Genomic DNA, 21,309 nt, shown 5'->3' with positions numbered 1-21,309 from the left:
GGTGCAGATAGTGGAGACATACTGGGAGGGGTTAAAGAGGGAAGAGAGAGGAATTCTGAGGAAAGTATAACCCTACACCACCTCAAGTTGAGAGCCGAGGAGAGTTATGGTGCTGCAAGCAAGGCTATCAGTAAGGGATTGTGTAAACAGTTTGGTTTTGGCAGTGTTGATAATCAACCCACAGCCTGGCCGAACATAACTAGGACATGTTGAAGAGCGATGGGAGAAGGGGAGTGGATGCAGATATCAACAGCATAGGTTAGGATCAGAGAGGAGTCAGGGATAGGACCTAAAAACAGAAGAGTCTATTCATGAGAAGACTGAAGAGAAAGGGGCTAAGTACCCCCACCCTGAGATGTGCCAAGACTGAAGGGTCGGTAATTACTAACCGCCCCACAAAACAGAACTTGAGAATGATGATGGGACAGGTATCTTTCCAGCCAGCAGAACAGGTGGCCAGAGACACCCAGGTGGGCAAGTTCGTCAAGGATGATGTCACGGTTTGCGATCTCGAATGCAGCTTTGAGGTCAATGAAGGCTGTACAGGAGGAGGATGTGAAGTGAGTTAGTAATGCTGCAAGATGATGTTGTATGCTTCGGCCTGAAAGGAAACAAAAAAGATGGGGAGAGAGCTGGTCCTGAAAAAGATTACGGAGCCTTTGCTAAAAGAATTCTCTCGAGGACTTGCAGATGCAGGAAGTTAGGGAAATGGGACGGAAATCTGAGGTATCAGGCTTAGGGATGGGGATCATGGTGCTGTGGGTCCAGTCTGCAGGAAGACTACCTTCGCAAGGATTCTGGTTGATGAGTGAGAGTAGGGGATTGCCAGGGACTTGAGCACTGAGTCTGAGTGTGGCGTAGGTGATCCCGTCATCACCCAGGGCAGTTGCCATGCCTTGCAATAGCACAAGGAGCAACTCATCACCGGTGATGGGATGATCACTGAGGGGAAAGGGAGTGGAGTGAGCCTCTGCAATATGTGCTAGCCTGTTTCCACTAGCAGCCGGGAGGTGAGCCTTGATGGGGGGAGGCAGGGATGTCAGGTGAGATTGGGTGGACCATTTGTCAACTAGGTTGTTGGCATATTCCACAGGATTGTAGTGGAGAGGAGGGTTGATGGACTCACATGATTGAACAACTCTGTTAACAAGCCGCCAAGCCTTAGATCGAGGAGTGTGTGCATTAATATGCTGGAGAAAGTCATGCCAATACTCCTGACAAACACTGTGTTTGAGGTCACAGGAGGACCTGGCTGCGGTGAGATAGGACTGGAGGTTGTCAGCTCTGCGGTCAGAGTGGTACACAGCCGCTGCTCGCTGCACTTCCTCCTCACTGTCAAGTAGACGGCGATCCCACACCAACTCCCCAGCTTGGTGGGCAGAGGCTTTCTTATGGTTGACTTGCAGCACATAATGATCATAGTGGATCTGATCTGTACTACGATAACTAAGGAGGTGTAAAGTTTAGTTGATGTGGTGAACCAATGACTGGCAAACCATGTGGTTAGCATGCCCTTGAAAGTGGGATGGAGCGGAAGAGGGATATTAATAATATTTCATGACATGGTAGTGCTACGAGTTTAATATGGTAATGGAGTATGTGGCAAGGATGGCAATGTGGTTGGAGATAAGAATAGAGACAATGTCAACAGAGACACCATGTTGTACACGTTGCTACCAAGACGAGATCGAGATATCCTCCCCACACATGAGTAGGATGAGGAATGGGGAATGGATGCAGATGATGGTCATTGGTAAAGTCATGGAGACGATGACCAGCAGGAGAAGCACGGGAACCACCAAATGACGGATGAAAGGCGTTAAAATCGCCCAGGTAGAAGACAGGTAAGGAGCAGCGGGTAGGTAAAGTGGTGGGGTCACCCCCAGTTGGACTGAGATTGACGTTGCACATACAAAAGAGGCATGACTGGCAGTGAAGTGAAATAAATGAAAGAGGGAGGAGTGAGAAGAGGCAGGTGATTTGGTAATGAGGGTGTGAGGAATGGAGTGACGAATGTATGTAACCATACCTTGGCCAGAATGAGTATGATAGCAGGGGTATCCCCGAAGCCTGGATGGGGGTCTGGGGTGACGAGAGTGAGGGAAAGCCTCCTGAAGCCAAATAACAGCAGGGTGATGAGATGAAGCATAATGATAAAGATCAGCCAGTCAGCGGTGGACGCTCTGTATATTCCAAGATAACATTTTATACTGTCTGGGTTTGGGAGTCGTTAGGACAAGGAGGGAGACGGAGAATTGTCATGAGAGAGTTGGGGAATGGAAGGTTGGGGAAGTGGGGGAAAGAAGGAGGAGAGTGAGTGGGGAGGTAGGAGAGAGGTAGGTCTCATATGTACGGTTGCTGTGAGAGAGGGAGGTAGGGTGAGGCCGGTGGAGGGGAGGGGGTGGCACAGAAGCGAGGAGGTATGGAGGAAAGGAGTGGGTGAGGAAGTAGAGACAGAGGAGGCTTGTGTGAAAGGGTGAGGCTGGGATGCAGGTTGCGGGACAAGACTGGGTGATGGTGAGATGGAAGGGAGGGAAGGAACAGGGTTAACAGCAGCAGTGGTAGTTACATAGGAGTTGGTTTGTGGGAGCTGTGGAGTAGGCAGAGAAAGAATATCAAGGTGAGAGAGTACATACAAAAGGAGACTGCGTAATTCCTCGTGCTGGTGCTGAAGGAGTTGCAGTTGATGGTCTGATGGGTGGGTCAGGGGGTGAGGGGGGGAGGAGTGAGCAGCCTTTTGCTGGGCACAGAGAGGGGCAGGGGATAAGGGAGAGGGAGGAGGGGGGCTTGAAGTAGACCCAGTGGCAGGAGGATGTGTCAACTGATGATCAGGAGCAGAGGTGATGGTGGGGGCAGAAGCAGGGGCAGGGAGGGCTGAGTGGTGACTTGGGCAGTCCAAGTGCCGAGCAGTGACGCCCACACGCTCACACCGGGGGCACTGGAACTGCGGTGAACGTAGGAGACAAGGATGGGCAGCCATGGGGTCAATGGGGGCTGGTGGCATGGGTGGTAGGGGCAGCTCCAGGAACTCAGATGAGTGGGGGTCGGGTCCATGGGGACTGGGAGAGTGAATGGTGAAGGAGTGCCTGACAGGGTAGGTTGTGGTTGTATGGGGGCCACTGCACAGACCACACCGTTCTGCAGACCAGCATTGGCATGAGATGTAGCCGGACTCATAACTGCGATAACACAAGACCTGTGATGGCGTTACCTCAATGAAGATACAGGGGGGAAGGAGTAGCTAATAGCTGTATTCGGGATGGGGAAGTCCTCTCCCTCCCATACAACACTGGCATGGCTGATGGGCTCGCCCAAAGAGTTGTACAGGTGACGTGCTTGCTTCACACCAGGTATGTTGTGCAGGACTGTAACAGAACTGTCAGTTGCCAGGCATTTCACAAGGTATTCTGGCAATTTTTTTCTTCTAATTAGGGCATCATGGAGTACAAATATGACGTCCAAAAGCCTCTCAGTTGTTAGGGTCTGGATGAGATTCGGATAATTCCTGTGGATGTAGATGTTAGGAGGTGAAGGAGACACAAGATGAACAGCTTTAGGATGTCACGTGATAAGGGGGTGAATGGATGCATGCTGGCGCCAGACACTGCGAACAGCAGGTGTGCATGTGGAGGGAAATCCCAGGCGCACATATTGGTCTCGTGGTAGGACAGGAGGGAGCTGGGGCCGCGGAGGGGGGTATGGTGCTGGTGGTGAAGGTAGAGGCAGGGTCATCACGGCTGGAGGGGTGTGAATTTATGGCAGAGGGTCGTTCTGGGTGGTTGGCACTTGATGCCTGGATGTTGGGGTCAGTGACTGGAGGTTCAGCACACTCCCTTGTTGGGAAGCATGAGGCACTAGCATCATCATCATCATCATCATCATCACCACCAGCACTGTCGAGCCTGATGCGTTTAATTGTTCCAGTAGTAGGTTCGTTGGATGCAGCAGGGTCACCAGCAGCCGGGGCTGAATTGTGGGAGGCGTCAGTGTCTGGCATGGAGTGTGTGCGACAGCGTACAACAGTCGCGGGGGGGTAGCACTATGTGACCCCCTCCCCCCTCGCACCACACACCCATCCTGATGCAGATGCGCAGAACTTCATGGGCAGTCTACTGCACAGCGTGGGTGTGGGGTGAGAGGCCTCGCCATTGCAGCCAAGACTCGCACACCATGAGGATATGCACTCTCAGGTTTCCCTGTAGTGTACTGTGGATGGCTGTTTTTTTGTTCTCTCTGCTGTTTTGTACCTTTTCAGCACCATGCCTCTGCCACCACGTGTGAAGAAACTCCTGACTCACACCACCAAGATGAAGATAATCAGGAGAAAAGCGGAGGGGCAAGGGAACCCCTCTATCGGCAAAGCCATGGACCTGGCAGAATCTACAGTGAGGACTGTTTGGAAAAACAGGGAGGCCATCAAGAGGCTTGTGAAGACATACGGGGGATCAGAGCATGATGGCCCTTCCCACGTGGGTAATCGTGCGATAATTCTGATGGAGAGATACCTTGCCATCTTCATTAAGAGAAAGGAGAAGGAAGGCGTGCTACTTAATGGTAGATACATCTGGCACCAAGCCAAGCCGTTTTACAAGGCAGCATCTCGCAAGTTATCTGTTGACAAATCTTTCAAGGCATCAGTTGGATGGCTGTACTGTTTTTTACAGTGCAAGGATCTTCATCACATCAAACTGTTTGGTGAACCAGCTTCTGCTGACGAGGTAGCCACAAGAGAGTATCCTGCAATATTAAGGGAGATCACTGAAGGACAGTACACCAAGGACCAGATCCACAACATCGACGAGATGGCAATGCCAAAATCAACCTACATCACATAGGAACAGAAGCAAGCCCCTGGTCGCAAGCTGGACAAGTCAAAGATGACGGTCATGCTGACCATCAACCTGTCTGGGAGCCATAAGATGTGGCCTGTTGTCATACACACAGCTTCATGCCCTAGATTCTACAAAAACCTCACTAATAGAGACGCAAGTGGCATGTATTGGTACAAGTCTGCTAACGGGTAGATGACTGGCAACATTATGGCTGAGTGGCTGATGAAACACTGCATCCTGGATGCCAGGGCCAAGTGTCGGGAACCTGGCATTCAAGATGCTATTATTGCTTGACAATGCACCAAGTTATCCGCCTTGTCTTGACGATCTTCACAAAGATTGCCATGTTGTTTCTCTGCCACCTAGGATGAGATCATGCATGCAGCCATTGGATTAAGAATTGATTGCCACAGTGAAACAGTTTTACCACCAACAGGTGTATGACTGGCTACACAAGAAGACCGATACTCAAGTGGAACTTCATGCCCTAGAAGAAGACAACGACTTAGATATGGACGACACAACAGAATCTTCACCATCCCTGCCAGTAGTTGAACCACCACCCGCTTCACCAGACAAGTCTGTTGTGGCATTTTGGCGTCGTGTTTCAGTAAAGGACTCATTTGACTTCATCCTACACGCCTGGGACGAGATAACCCCTGCAATGGTGAATCATGCATGGCGATTACTTGTGCCTCACTTATGCACGAACCACAAGTGGCCATTCAATCTCTGGTGGAGGCAGAGGCAGCCACACTGACAGCAGCACAAGCTGTACCAGGTTTCGAGGGTGTAACGTTGGCAGAAATACGAGAGATATTTACATGAATATATGGTATATATGAATATATTTCATTGCTGAAGTGTTCATATTCTAAAGGTGTCCATAAGTGTCATTATAAAACTTTTCATAATTTCATTTCCGTGTTCTGGTGTTCATTGTTTAAGTGTTCGTTTTTCAGATGTAGCTTACAGATTATATACATTTGTCGCAGACTTACATAGTAAAGTTCAACACTTATTATCCGAGTCTGGAAAAGTCTGTGTGCGTACAAATTTCTGCATGTTGGGGCAAGGTGATGGCATGTAACACCTAAAGTATTTCATGACTTAGAAGAGAGGAAAATGTATTATACCTCATACCAATTAATCTGGCCAGGCATGTATGGCAACACTGTTCCTTCGGAGATTCTGATTGGTTGGAGGTGTTTGTTCGATTTCGTTGTTGCTTAAACCGATAATCTCTTTAAGCAGATTTCCTTAATTATCTGTTATATTACGAAGTGTTGGAGATATAAAGGAATTGTTCGAATGCTGACCTTGACTTGGACTATTATAATACTTTGTTGACTCATATCTCTATCTTCCTACGAAAGTTTCATTGTTACTGAGAGTATAACGGATTTCTTATTGCTTTTGACGATTGTATTGTCAACAAACTCAGTACTCTATCTGATAATAAAGAGATTATCGCTTTAAGCAACAACGAAATCGAACAAACACCTCCAGCCAATCAGAATCTCGGAAGGAACAGTGTTGTTTTATATATGCCTGGCCAGATTAAGATTTGAGAAAAACTATTTAAGGTTACTACACATTGTTCACTTTACCTTGGCCTAACGTTGCCATGATTTCATCTTGAATGCTGAGGTATAACGAAAGATTAATACAACGATATGATACTAATCATGAATAAATGCTATGGGAAGGATTTAGATCCATAGCACTGTCTTTTTTTCTGTCACTCAACTGCAAAAGGACGAAATTATATTACACTACAATACTGCCCCTTACCTTTTACAATACTGCCCCTTACCTCTTACATACAAATTGGTAACATACAGAATAGTGAAATAAGAAGGTACAGTACGATGCTTTTCAGAATTAAAAATGCAAAAGGCCTTTTGATGTCCATGACTTCAGTTATGAGGCGTCCGTTGTTAACGTTTCCGAAATCTAGGGAACTGCTGAATTCGCACGCATAGGAAATAATAATCCCAACGCTAAAACATATTATTACCAGCCACATTAGAGAAGCTGGTATTGTTTTAAATTGTCTGTCTGTCGATGAGTCTGTTAGCACGATAACTTCGCAGTCGCTCAAGTTATCATAAAAAAAAAAAAAAAAATTACAGGTTTATAGTAGGAATGAAAATCTCCTATGAGTTGAAACCGGTGAAAGTAGGTCAACGTCTGTTTGTCTGTTAAAACGATAGCATCGCAACTACTCAAGATATCAAGATTTATTTCCTTTGAAAATTTCCCACGAGTTCGAAATTGGTGAAAGTAGGTCAAAGTCTGTGTGTCTGTTAGCACGATAACTTCGCAACCGCTCAAGATATCAGCACAAAATATTACAGTTGCGTAGTGAGAATGAAAAACTCCTGCGAGGTCGACATTGGTGAAAGTAAGTCAAGGTCAAGGTCATATTCCGAGCCGCGTTCGATATGTATCGGCTCGCAGCTGGTGTTATTCCCCACTTAGGGTGGCCTGTAGTTGTTGTTGTTATTATTATTATTATTATCATTATTATTATCATCATCATCATCATCATCCGGACCTCCTTTCCCACCCAAGGGTAGGGTGAGGAGTAGCAATGTCCAGACAGCACAAACTTGCCCAATCCACATAGGCCACACTTCCATTCACTCATCATTCAAGACCCTGGAATCCTGGCTGTACCGGACACGCCAGAAACATTAACCACATTCTGCAGCTTCACACAAACGTATCTGATTGAGTCAATCCAGACCCTGCCATGCTCACAAAGGGTGCCAAAATCCCTGATCATGCACTTCTCCTCACAACATTCATCCAGCCAGCTCAATCTCTTGTCAGTTCCCTAGCCTCTCCGACTTCCAAATCTCTCTTCCTCACACCCTCATCCACCATATCTCTCCATCTTCTCCTTGGCCTACCTCGCCTCCTCCCTCCTTCAAATTTGCTCAGGTATACCTTTTTCATCACTCCATTGTTATCCATTCTTTCCACATGACCATGCCATCTCAGGACACTCTCTTCGATTCTGGTGTCCACCGACTTCCTCACTCCACACCTTTCACGAATCACATTATTTCGTATCCTATCCACCCTCTGTAAGCCACATACATTCCTCAGCAGTCCCATCTCCACTGCTCTTTCTCTTGACTTTTGGTTTTCATGCCACACCATAGTCTCGCACCCATATGTTAAAGTTGGCACTAACACTCCCTCATGTAAGCCTTGTGCAGCTGCAACACTCAAGTTTCTGTTTCTTATCAAAGGCTTCATTGCACCATCTACTTTTCTTTCTTGTGTCACTCTACTTTCAACTTCTTTTGCACATTTTCCTCACTTTTCTATCACTGTACCCAAGTATTTGAACTCTCTTACCAATTCCAGTCTCTCTCCATTCACTGTGACATCACACTGGGAGTCACCTTCTCTCTGAATAACCATCACCTTACTCTTCTCTACATTTACTCTCAAGGCACGACGCTCAGAGACATCAGCAAAACTCTGCATTAGCCTACCAAGTTCTTGTCTGCTAAGCAGTACTGCATCATCAGCATACAACAAATTTGAGATATTCCATCTATCATCATTCATTACCAACGCCATCCCTCTCTCCATTACTTGTGTTTTTACTTCTCTGATCACCCCATCCATATATATATTGAACAACCATGGAGACATCACACAACCTTGTCGCACGTCCACACCGATCGTGAACCATTCACTTAGATGCCCATTAACCCTTACACATGCTTCGCTACCAACATAAAAAAAACTCTTGACAGCAACTAGCAGCTTACCATCTACATCATACATGCGCAGAACTTTCCACAATCTCTCTCTGTCTACTTTGTCATATGCTTTTTCCAGATCCATGAATGCCATAAACACCTGATGGTCATTCTCACAAGCCTTCTCTGCTACCTGTCTCACTGCAAATACTTGATCAACACATCCTTTCCCAGTCCTAAAGCCGCCCTGTTCATCACTCACTAGGACTTCTGATATCTCTTACTTTCTCTGTAATAATTCTTCCATATACCTTTCCTACCACAATCAATAAACTTATGCCATGATAATTCTTGCACTCACTCCGCTCACCTTTATTTTTGCACAGGGGTACAAACACAGCCTTTTTCCACTCTGCAGGCACAGTTTCACTCATCCATGCTTTCTTACATACTTCCAACTAGCACATCATTCCACTCTCTCCACTACATGTAAGCATCCCTGCATGCACCTCATCAACCCCAGTTGCTTTCCCATTTTTCAGTTGTTTCACAGCGCTCTTCACCTGTGCGAGTGTCACATCTCCTGGCACTGCATTCCTTCTCTGCACACCCCCCAAACCGGTAATGTTTACAGCCGCTCTGCTCTCTGTCTATTCCCATTCATAAGGTTTTCAAAATATTCTTTCCATCTGGTCCTTACTGCATCTACATGGGTTAGTAACCTACCACTGCATCCTTCACACCATCACATTTCTTTCCGCTTTCACTTCTACATTTCTGCACCTCTTTCCAGAATAACTTCCAATTTTCAGAGTACAGTAGTTTGCATTCTTTTTTCTTCCCATATCATCATTTACCTCATCCTTTTGCCTCTTCACTAGTCTCTTTATGTGTTTCTTGGTCTCGATATACTCAGTTCTTATTTCAACTGAACCCCTATCCTGTAACCAGTTTAGCCACTTCTTGCTCTTTTCCTCCACAGCTCTCTTAACCTCATCCCACCATGTTGTATTCTTCCTTTTTTGTTGATACTCTTGCCACACCACACACCACTTTGGCATTCCTAACTAAGCAATCCCTACATGCATTCCACAAGCTGTCCAGATCTAATTCATTCCAATTCACTGATTCTAGCTCGTCCTCTTCTTTGGTCCTGTAATCATCTGCCATTTCTTTGATTCTCAGCTTTTCAACTTTCAGTCTTTCTCCCTGACTGCTCCTCTCTCTCTTGATCCACCTCACTCCTCTCAGCTTTAACTTGCATACCACGGTCAAATGATCTGACAGACCACATCGTCCTCTCACGGCCCTTGTATCAGCAACCATTCCCATCATCGATCTCTCTACGAGCAGGTAATCAATCAGGCTTCTATCAACACGATCCCCGTTTCCTCTAGACCATGTATATTCATGTGCATCTTTGTGTTTGAAATACTAATTACAAATGCACAACCTCCTCTCCTGACACATATCCTTTAGTCGATTCTCATTATCATTTCCTCCTGGTACTTCATAACAACCCATTATGTGATCCCCAGGACCAGTGCCTACTCTTCCGTTCATATCCCCCATCACGATCACTTTACAATTCCTGGGCATTTCTCCCACTACTTTACCCAGCTCATCCCAAAACCTGTCTTTCTCTCTCTCACTCCTGTCTTCAAACGGTGCATACGCTACAATCACTGCCACTTTCACCTTTTCAGACTTCAACTTGACATACATACACCTCGAGCTGACACATTTGTAGTCGCTCATTCCACTCTGCCACACCTCATTCATCAACAGAGCAACTCCTTCCTTACATCTTCCTCTCCCGTTCATTCCCGATCTTACACATTTCACATCCTCCCACTCTTCCACTTCACACCATTTCATCTTCGCGTCACATAATGCCATCACAGCATATCTCGCACTCTTGAACACATTCACCACTTCCACCCTCCTGCTCTCCTCATTCACACCTCTCACTTTCCACATGGCCACGCGAGTCTGCCCATTTGGTTGGGGCCCTAGGCAGGTATTGGTCCCTCCGAGGCTCTCTGAAGCTACTGCCATGATTCAGAGAGCCTCAAAGGGCCCAATACATGCCCAGGGCCCCATCATCATCATCATCATCATCATCATCATCATCATGCATGTATGCTAGAAGCACAGGAGATGTGATATTTTGCTCATCCTGTGTGCATGTGTGTGTGTGTGTGTGTGTGTGTGTGTGTGTGTGTGTGTGTGTGTGTAAGCAGGATAAATGAGTTTTGATCAAGTTATATCCAAGCTTGAGAGAAATGTTAGGAGTCTGCGAAAGGTGATGAACATTACTACTGTGAACAACATGTCAAAGGTCAAAGCTATTTAGAAGTTAGGGTCCGATTTAGATCAAACTTGCTGGGAGGGCTGAAAGTAAGTCAAGAAGAAATGAAATCAGTTTGAGAGCAGTTAATCAGAGATTAAGGTTGCAAGGTCGGCTTTTGATCCGTTTGTGAACAAAATTGATTAGACTTCGTGGACGTGTTGTGGGTCAGCTATGGGGTTGACCTATTGTCTTTTAGAACAATGTGTCAGACGGCAATGCCACATGAAATGGCCAATTTTAACGTTCCTCTTTTTTCGATTTAGGTCAATGTTACTGGAAGAGCTGAAGGCAAGGCAAGAATAAACGGATTCGAGTTTGAGAAAATCATTCTAAATTTACGTTCACTGGGAAAAGTCAAAGGTCAAGGTCATATGGTAAGGTTAATATCATATGCTTTAACCAAATTTAGATCAAAGATGATGGAGTGGTTGAGGGTAATGCAAGAAGGAAGGGAATCGATATTGAGGACAATCAGTCCAGAGTCAAGCTAACAAGACAAGGTCAAAACTTGATCCGTATGTGTCTCTGTGTGAACAAAATTACTAGAGCAATTTAAACTGATTTGGGCAATGTTTGGTGGACAAGTTAACCCCTACACCGAGGGCTTGTTTACCAATTACTTGCGTGTCCCGTGGGGTTATTTGGGCTCCGACAGACTCTCAAAAAATATTTGCTAAAAATCAGTTATTAGTCCTAGAATAATAAAATTAAATATGCTTATAGCACATACCTTCAGCTTTCTCCTGGAATGATTGTTAAGCCTTCGTCAGTTTCTGTAGGACTTGTGGAGACCTCTGAAGTAGGGTAACTAAGTCTCCACTTTACACTTCCCGACAACCCGTTATATGATTACCACAGCCAGATACAAACACTAAAAAAAAAACAGTGTGAAAGCAATGGAAATTACGAGCGCGTCTGATCGCCGCTTTGCGCTAGTTCGCTCTAGGCACTCTGTCATTTATTATTCAAAAACCCCTCACACTTTATATTTCTATTACTATACCACACTTATATATATTTGGAGTCTTTCTCCATAAGTTTCCTTCAGTCGTTTTATTTTATTGTCACTGAAGTCATTCTATTTTTCAGTCAGTAAAATACGTAGAGAGCCACGGATTCACTCTCACTGTTATAACATAAATTATTTGTACTCATATTCTTATATTACTAATTACTTATATTACTATTTACATTTTCTATTCTATTTTCAATATTTACCCTTCTATTTTACTTACAATATGTTATTCACTGTCACTTTCAGTAAGATGAAACTATAATACACTGTTCAATCATATGAACTGAACATCCATTGCTTTCACCTGCTATTTACACATTATTTACACATTATTTGCACATTATTTCCAAATAATTCTGCTTCCACACTTGCACTGTTAGAACTGCTTCTGGCTGTGATAATCGAAGAAGCAGGTTACACAGAGGGGAACCTGGCATTCAGCGCACTGCCAAGAGGTGCGTTTATGCTCAGGTGTGCGGCGTGTGGTATGCGCACATACCTGACACCTGCGAATCGCAGCCTTCCTTTTCCCTGTGGCAGGCATTAGCTCAAGTCTGTGCCGATCCATATACGCCCTCTGCTCAAGTCGGTCGGGAAGTGTAACTGGATGGCGCCTTGGAGTTGCTGCTTGCACCTTACCATATTTTTCCAGCAGCTGCTGGACACAAGTCCTGGCGAACAACCTCAGGGAGAAGGACTTGGGTGGCTTTACCTTCATCTTGTACAGGATGAAGGCGTTCAGCATCGTCATATCTATGAGATGCAGAAAAACTTTCCTGTACCACCTAGTATTCTTCCTGAGGCAGTCGATCTCACCAATCATCATGTCGGACTTGTCCACCAGCCGCATGTTTATATTATAGTCCAACACAGCATCAGGTTTCATCACAGGCTCGCCTGTCCTACGGTCGACCTTCCCACTGTCTCTCATCTCCCCCTTATGTACGGTGGTGAGCATGTGCACGACTCTCTTGTCATGCCACCGTATTGCCAGCATCTTCTCAGACTTGCGTAGGTGCACGTCTCCTCGCTGCGAGTTTCCCGCCTCTGGGAATTTGGGGAAGTTGGCACGATTACTTTTCACAGTGCCGCAGGAGCCAATGCCGTGCTCAGAAAGGTATTTGGCAAGTTTCGGTGCTGTATAGTAGTTGTCTGTATACAGCACATGATTCCCACCAAAATACTTTTCTAGGAGCACTTTCACTACACAGCCTGAGAAGCCAAGGGGGTGTGTTTTATCGAGTTCGACAGTGCTGGCTGAATATATGACGAAGTCAAGGATGTACCCCGTCTTACAGTCGCACAGTACAAAGAACTTAATTCCAAAGCGATGGCGTTTGCTTGGAATGTACTGGACAAACCGAAGACGTCCTCTGAACAGAACCAAGGACTCATCAATGACAACCTTCTGAAATGGGTGGAAGAATGACATGAACTTATCCTTCATTCTGTTCAGAATCTCCCGGATCTTCCAGAGTGGGTCGGTTTGGGAAGGTACATCATTATCGGCAAAGTGCAGGTTTCCCATGATGTTCCGGAAGCGATCTCTGGCCATGTACTTGTTGAAGGTCGGTGAGGGTAGTAAGGGGTCCATGGACCAGTATTCTTCCAACTAATGCTTCTTGGAGTGTGGCATAAGAAGCATGAGGACAAAGAACACATACAGCTCCTGCACTCCCAGCATGGTCCACTGTTGCATCTTGGCTGCACCTGTACCACTAGCAGCACATTGTGATTCGAACCTGTTGGTCTCATCACATATGTGCTGCATGACTTCGTCATCTAGGAAGGCCAAAAGGTAGTCGACACACTCAGCATTTTCGTCCATAGTGAAGGCAGGCTGAACTCCTGACGAGCTCTCATCGAAAACCAGGTTTTCGGGGACAAAATCTGACCCTTCCGTCCACACGAAGGCGTCCAGGACTCCCTGGCGTGGCGGTGGAGGGATGGTGGTGGTGGTGGTGGTGGAGGTTGGCTGAGAGGGAGGCTTATCTCGGTCAAGGTCACTCGCACTGACCCTAGGTTGCCGTACAGCACTAGCAGCCCTTACCCTACTAGCTACACTACTTCTCACTCTCTTAGATCTACCTCTACCTCTACGGCCGGCCTTCACTGTTGATGCTGGTGGTGACTCCGACGACGAAGACTCCGGAGATAACTCAGCCGACGATGATGACGAGATGAGTAAAGCGGGGCTTGGGGAACGGGGAGGTGAATGCTCTTGTGACTCATGGCGGGCTGGGTCACGTGGGGGCATTGTTCTGGGGCTAACACGCCGCCTTTTCACTCCCTTCCCAAATTCTTTTCCTTCCTGCACTAAAGGCTCCTTTCCCTTGGAGCTAGACACAGATTCACTGGTAGGAGCACTTGTTGTCGCTGTTTCTGGCGCGATAACTTCACCCGGCTCATCACACGATTCACCGGAATCGTCAAAATCGCTGTCCATTATTATCATCGACAATTCAGCAAGTTCTCGTGCCACTGCAGAGTCACTGAGGCCTTTCCTGCTTGCCTCAACACTTTTCTTGGGGGTAGAGGTCACGGGGCCCTTTGCAATGGGCGCAGAAACGGCAGGAATGGCGGGGCGCGAGTGCGACATGTTGTCTCTGCAGTGGAGGACAAGGAACTAAATGCCGCGGCTTATCTGAGAAGGGAAGGGTTGACAATGACACTTTAGGCTGACTGCTGCTAACTTACAGGCAAATTTTTTATAGGTAGAAAATCTCGGCAATAAATAAAGAAATAGGTAGTTCCAGGTGAATGTAAATGTCAATTAGGATTCTCCCTTCCTTTCTGATATATATTTTTATTAGAGACATCGATTACAAGGCATAAATCAAAGGGGAAATTACCGTGGTAATGTAGCGAATGAATGCACGTGAGGTTTTGTCAGGTGATAATTAGGCAATTTCTGGAGTATAACACTATCACTTACCTTTTTTTTTTTTGGTATATATTATTGGGTAAAAATATTGGGCATAGGGCTTATTTCAATGGATGAAATCTGTGGAAAAAGAACGGGGAAATTTCCATAGCGCAGCGCGGCGTGGGAGGTGAGAGGAGAGGGTAATGGAGGGCAGGTAGGGAGGGGAGTCACGAAGGGGGTAAATTATCTGAGAAGGGAAGGGTTGACAATGACACTTTAGGCTTACTGCTGCTAACTTACATGCTAATTTTTTATAGGTAGAAAATCTCGGCAATAAATAAAGAAATAGGTAGTTCCAGGTGAATGTAAATGTCAATTAGGATTCTCCCTTCCTTTCTGATATATATTTTTATTACAGACATCGATTACAAGGCATAAATCAAAGGGGAAATTACCGTGGTAATGTAGCGAATGAATGCACGTGAGGTGTTGTCAGGTGATAATTAGGCAATTTCTGGAGTATAACACTATCACTTACCTTTTTTTTTTTGGTATACATTATTGGGTAAAACTATAGGGCATAGGGCTTATTTCAATGGATGAAATCTGTGGAAAGAGAAGGGGGAAATTTCCGTAGCGCAGCGCGGTGTGGGAGGTGAGAGGAGAGGGTAATGGAGGGCAGGTAGGGAGGGGAGTCAGGAAGGGGGTAAAATAGCTAAAATGTCAACAATGGATGGGAGTACAGATGAGATTTGGAGTGCTGACTAGTGTTGGACATTGGCAGTACTGATATATGATACAAGCCACCACTTGAGAGCCCGGGATAATTCAAAATAACACAGAATCACAAAAGTGACGCCCCGCGGTATGATCCATTGTAGCCGAGCGTCACGAAAGTGACGCCCTGCGGTTAAGGGGTTAAGAGTCATTTATGAGGATTACCTGTTGGTTTTTAGAACAACAGGTCAAAGATCAAAGTTGTATAGAAATATCAATTTAAATATTTCAGAACCAACTTCAACCAAACTTAGTGAAATAGTTCAGATGAGGGGACTTGATTTTACAGAACCAGCAAAGACCAAGGTGAAGATCAAGGGCAAATGTTTGACTCCATAATTCAAGCAGCCTAGTTCTGAGCTGAACCAGACTTGATCAACGTACTTTGGGATGCAAAGCTACTTTGGGATGCAAAGATGCAAAGATTCGATCTTGAGAACAATAGGTCAAAGCCCAAGATCACCTAGTAAGGTTGAATCTGACAGTTCTGATTTGATTTGGACCCAATTTCGTGGGCGTGTTAAGGGTCAGAGGAGAAAATAGTAACCTGATTTAGAAAATAACCATATGAAGGCCAAGGCCACAGGGTAAAGTATAATACTCGGCCCTTAGACGTGGGTGTCAGTTACACTGAGTGCTCCTTCTTGTTTTGTTTGGGATGTCTTCCGACTCTATTAAGCTTATGGTAAAGTTTTTGAACTGAGGGGGATTATAAACAGCCTGTATCCAACACTTTCACAGCTGGAGGTCCTACAAATTATAACTCGAGAAAGATGTTCAGTGACAACAACAAAAATAACGAGTTTATAAGTACTTGATAAATGCACAATCACATGGACCTGATATGAGGTTTTACTAAAGTCTGCGAAAATGAAGCACCATGTTTCAGAAAAACAAATCCTTTGTGAGTGACTGACGGACAAGTTCGTTGCTATAGATCCTTTCACTTCTAAATACTCGTGCATTGTCGTAAGAAGGAGGTTAAGGTGTGCATAACCGAGAGTTGTCTGTAATCTGGTTGTGTTCATTAACCAGAAATGTTCAAAATCTAAAAGTGTTTATAATGTAAAAGTGTACATAACCTAGAAATGACCATCCTTTGAAGCTGTACGTCCTAGAAGTGTTGATATTCTAAGGAGTAGACTACGTCACCGTGTTCGTAATGTGAAAGTTCGTGCAATTTGGTGTCCTGCAAATGAAGTTCAAAATAAGAGGCAATACGACACTGTATTTTGGAAACGTCCTTAACGTAGAAATGTTAGTAAGAGAGAGGTGTCCGAAATTTAGAAGTGTCCATAACTTAGACATGCCAAAACATTTAAGTTTTTCTAATATACCAGCAGTGTTCATGGGTAAGTTATTGTCATTGTTGTTTTCTTTAATTACCTCACATTCCCAGAGGCCGGCCTAGAGAAGACTTTGTCACTGAATCAGTAACTTAACTCACTGGCTTCCTGAGGGACCAATTTGAAATTAGTCATTTGCAGTTCCCCGACAACCTTCAAGACAAGGTCCTTCCTAGGACCCTGCAGATAATCCCGAGAGACTCAATTCATATTTGAGAAGATTACTTATTTTGAATTTTTACAAATACTTTAAGATTATTAATGAATAAAGCGAGTCAAATTCTTAAAACATTCTTTCAGATTGTTTTTTTCTTTTGGATTGGCTCATACTGAATGCGTCTTCGAGTGGATACCTTTATATTTTGCTCAGGATTCTCTTATGATATTAACGATATCCTCATGGATTCTTAACCTTAAGTAAAAATGCTTTTAGATTTATTTATCAGTATGATTAACGACCAGTGTTTTAAGTGGCCTCTTCAAGCCCTCAGAACCAATATTTTAGAATAATTTGTTAAAAATCTACAATCAGTCATAACGTCAGTCATTTGGGAAGCTAATATCTTAAAATCCCACAACCACGACATAATATGGGTAATATATTGGGAACTCATTATTTAGAAAGAAATGTATCAGAGTAGTTGTATATCCTTTTTTTTATAAGGAGATTTGCCTGACGGTCCAAGGTCATCATCTACCTTCCTTTTTCGTGGCTTCTTCACTACACTGCTAATAAATTTCTTGTTATCTTTTACTGTCTTCCTCTAATGATATCATCAATGTCAGCACCATCATCAATATCCTAACTTCATTCCTATAGTCAACAATGGAGTGAGAAATGTAAAAATACAACAGAAGGAGAATAATCATCAGAGTGCTAAGCGAAAATGGGGGACATTGCCCTTCATTCGTATTTCAAGCCCTCTGAATTCCCCAGTTGAAAGGATACAGGCACCTCCTCGCTACTGACAAAAACTCATTTATCACTGCCTCTTCTTCACACCCCCGTTATCCCTTTCCTTCTCTCTTTTTACCTTCATTATCACTAATTATACCGCGTTCTGGTGCGGGGATTTACGGGTTGATTTATGTCCCTTTCTCTCCCGGGCTGTCTCCTTAGTCTCTCTCTCCCTCTCCGTTCTTGGCCTTTCTGACAGAGAAACAAGTTCTTTGTATATCAGTGGTTCTTTTTTTTTTTTTTTTACCCTTATGTCTATTGTTGTAAATGCTGGTTTGTGTTATCTATTTGTCTGTCCATCTATCTGTCTATCTCCCTATATCTACTGTATATATCTGTCTGTCTATCTATTTATCTATCTACATGTATATGTGTGTGTGTGTGTGTGTGTGTGTGTGTGTGTGTGTGTGTGTGTGTGTGTGTGTGTGCGTGTTCTAGTGTTCAGAATGCCTATAAATATGGCAAGTAATTTTTTAACAGTGTTGTTACTTTAGTTTGTTTATTTTTAAACAGAGAATATAATAGTTAGGATACGCACTGTCATAAAACTTCGTTCTTTCAATTTATACACTCCATTCCGTCACTGTTCATGAAAAAAATGGCTTCAAGGTGACGTGGAAGTTCAGCAGTGACAAAAGCCACAAACCACAAGTAGGTCGTGTTCTTCCAACCCATTGACGTATTGTTCTGTGGACTGCATTCTTAGTTCTGTTTTATGTTATCCGTGACATCTGAAGTCGTTTCAGCTCGTAAGTTTATAGAAAAATGGTCTCCCTTTTCTTGTATTCAGGACATATTCTGCTATCTCTGATGTTGTGTGCAACGTCAATAATATGCATTGGATCAGTAGGCTCTCTGAGATTGCTGAGGTAAAATTGTGATGTTCGTGATACAGTTATTGGTCTCGATTCTGCCACGAGTAAACTGACAGGCTTACCTAACGAAGTAATCTGGGCAGCACTGCTCAACCTTAAAGCTATGATCCTAGTTTCTGATATTTCTATTGTGGTTAGACTGGATTTTCTCGAACTGATTATTCTGTCTGCTATGGTGTCTTCCTCAGCTGAATACATTGCCTGGTGTCAGCCATGATAATATCAGAAAATGAGAAAATACATGTCAGTTTTACACATTGCTTTCGGAGTACATTGAGCATAAGCAGATACTACTGAACAGCATTTATTAGGAATGGAAAAGGTCGATGTAAGAGTGATGAAATGGATTATGCAATATTCATTATTAAGAAAAAGAGAAAAATGAACAAGAGAGAAAAAGAGCAGAAGTGATGAGTACAACGAAGATGTAGAGAGGCAAGGTTGAACGAGACAAGACTGAACTGGTACAGACACATAGAACAGTACAGCAAGTCCCAGAGATGATATTCCACTTCGTTACAATTTGTAAACCTGTCTGCTAAAGTAAAGGAGATAATAAAGGAATTAACATTTCAAAAATAGGAAAGTGGTCATAAATCGGCCATCTTGGATTTTTTTAAACACTTAAAAAAGACGGGCATCAACCTCCCATATGGCCCTACAATAATACAAAATATGAGAAAAGTCCAACAAATGGTTTTTGAGATACAGCGTGGAACGTATGGTAACCACCACTGCAACCACATATATCAAAGTCATTGCCATGCTTTTCCAAAAGTGTGTTGAATTGTAGGGATTTTAAGAAGGAGAGAATGTTCGTTGTATTTGTTGTAGATGGCAGGAGAAAGATAAAAATGAGACTAGGGTTTGATTGCAGTTTATTTCTTCACAACAGAAGTACTGAGGTGCAAGTGGTTTATTGCTTGCTAACCCCCTGCTCTCCTGCTTGTCTCTCCTTACCATCTCTTCTCTCTCCTAACCCCTTCTGCCCTGTCTCTCCCATTTCTCTCTGTATATGACTGGTGGTGTCACGCGTGAGGGCACGTGGGAAGTAACCTTCCGAGACTGTGGAAAGTTCCCATTCTTCGTCACACTGTGTGTGTGTGAAATTCCCAGCTAGAGAATGTGCAAACGTTATTTCCTCTAGCCCTGTCACTTAAGCACGAGTTTCTTCTAACCTCTGTAATTATTACATTTATACGTTACTGGCTATTATGTAGTGTGTTATGATATTTTAGTGTCCTGACATCGCTCGGTCACGCCTAGATGGCATATGTACGACAGCATGTAACAAATTACATAGTCTGTTATAACCTATTAATACATGGTATTCATCACAATATTGTAGAGACACAATAATACTGTAGAAACATAACACAGTGTAGTAATGTACTGTATGTATAATATATGTAATGGAGTAAATACATGGCAGTAAAAGTGAATACAGAATGTTGTATAACATATTGTAGTAACATAGTGACACAAATGTGTATGTACAACAGACATGCGCATATATTTATGCAATGGTAATACTGTTAGGTCATTACATTACATACGGCGTTATGCCTATGGTAATGCCTAATAATACACTCAGCTTGTCTGATGATTGAGTGATATACATAATTCTGGTAACATAGAATTGTAGATACACTGTAGCTACATTGTATGAATGTAATTGTTACATAAGTGTGCATTTTTAATTTAAGTAATATTGTAATTGTTACATAATTGCAGTAATATTGTAGTTAATTGTAGTACCTGCAGTAATATCGTAGGTATTGTAGTAACTGCAGTAATAATGCAGGTAACTGTAGTAATTTTGTAGTTATTGTACTAATTGCAGTAACACTGTAGATTACATTGTAAGTTGTGACATAGTTGTGTGCACAATAGCAACAAAATAGCAGGGTACAGCATTGAACTGTTTTATGAATTTGTCATATATAACACTTCCTGTAGTAATATTACACAATATGTATAGGATTAGTTGTGTTGCACAGTTATTATTGAACATGATGCCAACGGCCATACCACGTTGAGTACACCGCTTCCCGTCCGATCAACGAAGTTAAGCAACGTTGAGTCTGGTTAGTACTTGGATGGGTGACCGCCTGGGAACCCCAGATGCTTTTGGCATAACGTTCTCCCTATGTGTCAAGTGGGGTTGGTGGAGGATTAGTGCCCCTCCCTGTAAAACAATTAACTCTAAGCCCTTGGCCACCCCGTTTGGGATACATGGCGTCTGGCAATGAATGAATGAAAATATCATGTAACCCCACACTTTGGTCTCTTATATAAAAATATACATACAGTATTTTACATATTAACAATATACACTCACTTGGTGTTCGTTTGTACGTATGGTGGACAGTATGTGTCAGCACTGTATGGAAACCTTTATCCTTACAATGATGTGAAAGAGGTAGTTCATTCGTGCTAACTTCATTCGAGTTGGTCATTTTTTTTCTCTCCCTGATTTTCCTCGTAATTTAATTTGTCTGATCCCACTAGATAGCATTAATTAATAACTGATTGTTACAGTTCCGTTAATCGCTCACTGGG

The 21,309-nt window shown here is 43.7% G+C and overlaps 1 non-coding gene across 1 annotated transcript; it reads left to right on the top strand.

The window, feature by feature from the left end:
- Window positions 1–20,764: 20,764 nt before the first annotated feature.
- LOC145404147 (5S ribosomal RNA) lies at window positions 20,765–20,883 on the top strand. The gene has a single exon (XR_013898116.1). It is a non-coding gene; the product is annotated as a 5S ribosomal RNA (ribosomal RNA).
- The last annotated feature ends 426 nt before the right edge of the window (window positions 20,884–21,309 follow it).

Source organism: Coenobita brevimanus, chromosome 62 (assembly GCF_032717465.1).
Source record: "Coenobita brevimanus isolate Jiangsu-jjx chromosome 62, ASM3271746v2, whole genome shotgun sequence".
NCBI classification, from domain to species: Eukaryota; Metazoa; Arthropoda; class Malacostraca; order Decapoda; family Coenobitidae; genus Coenobita; species Coenobita brevimanus.
Note: the sequence above shows the minus strand (reverse complement) of the source record. Positions and strands in the feature narration are given on the sequence as shown.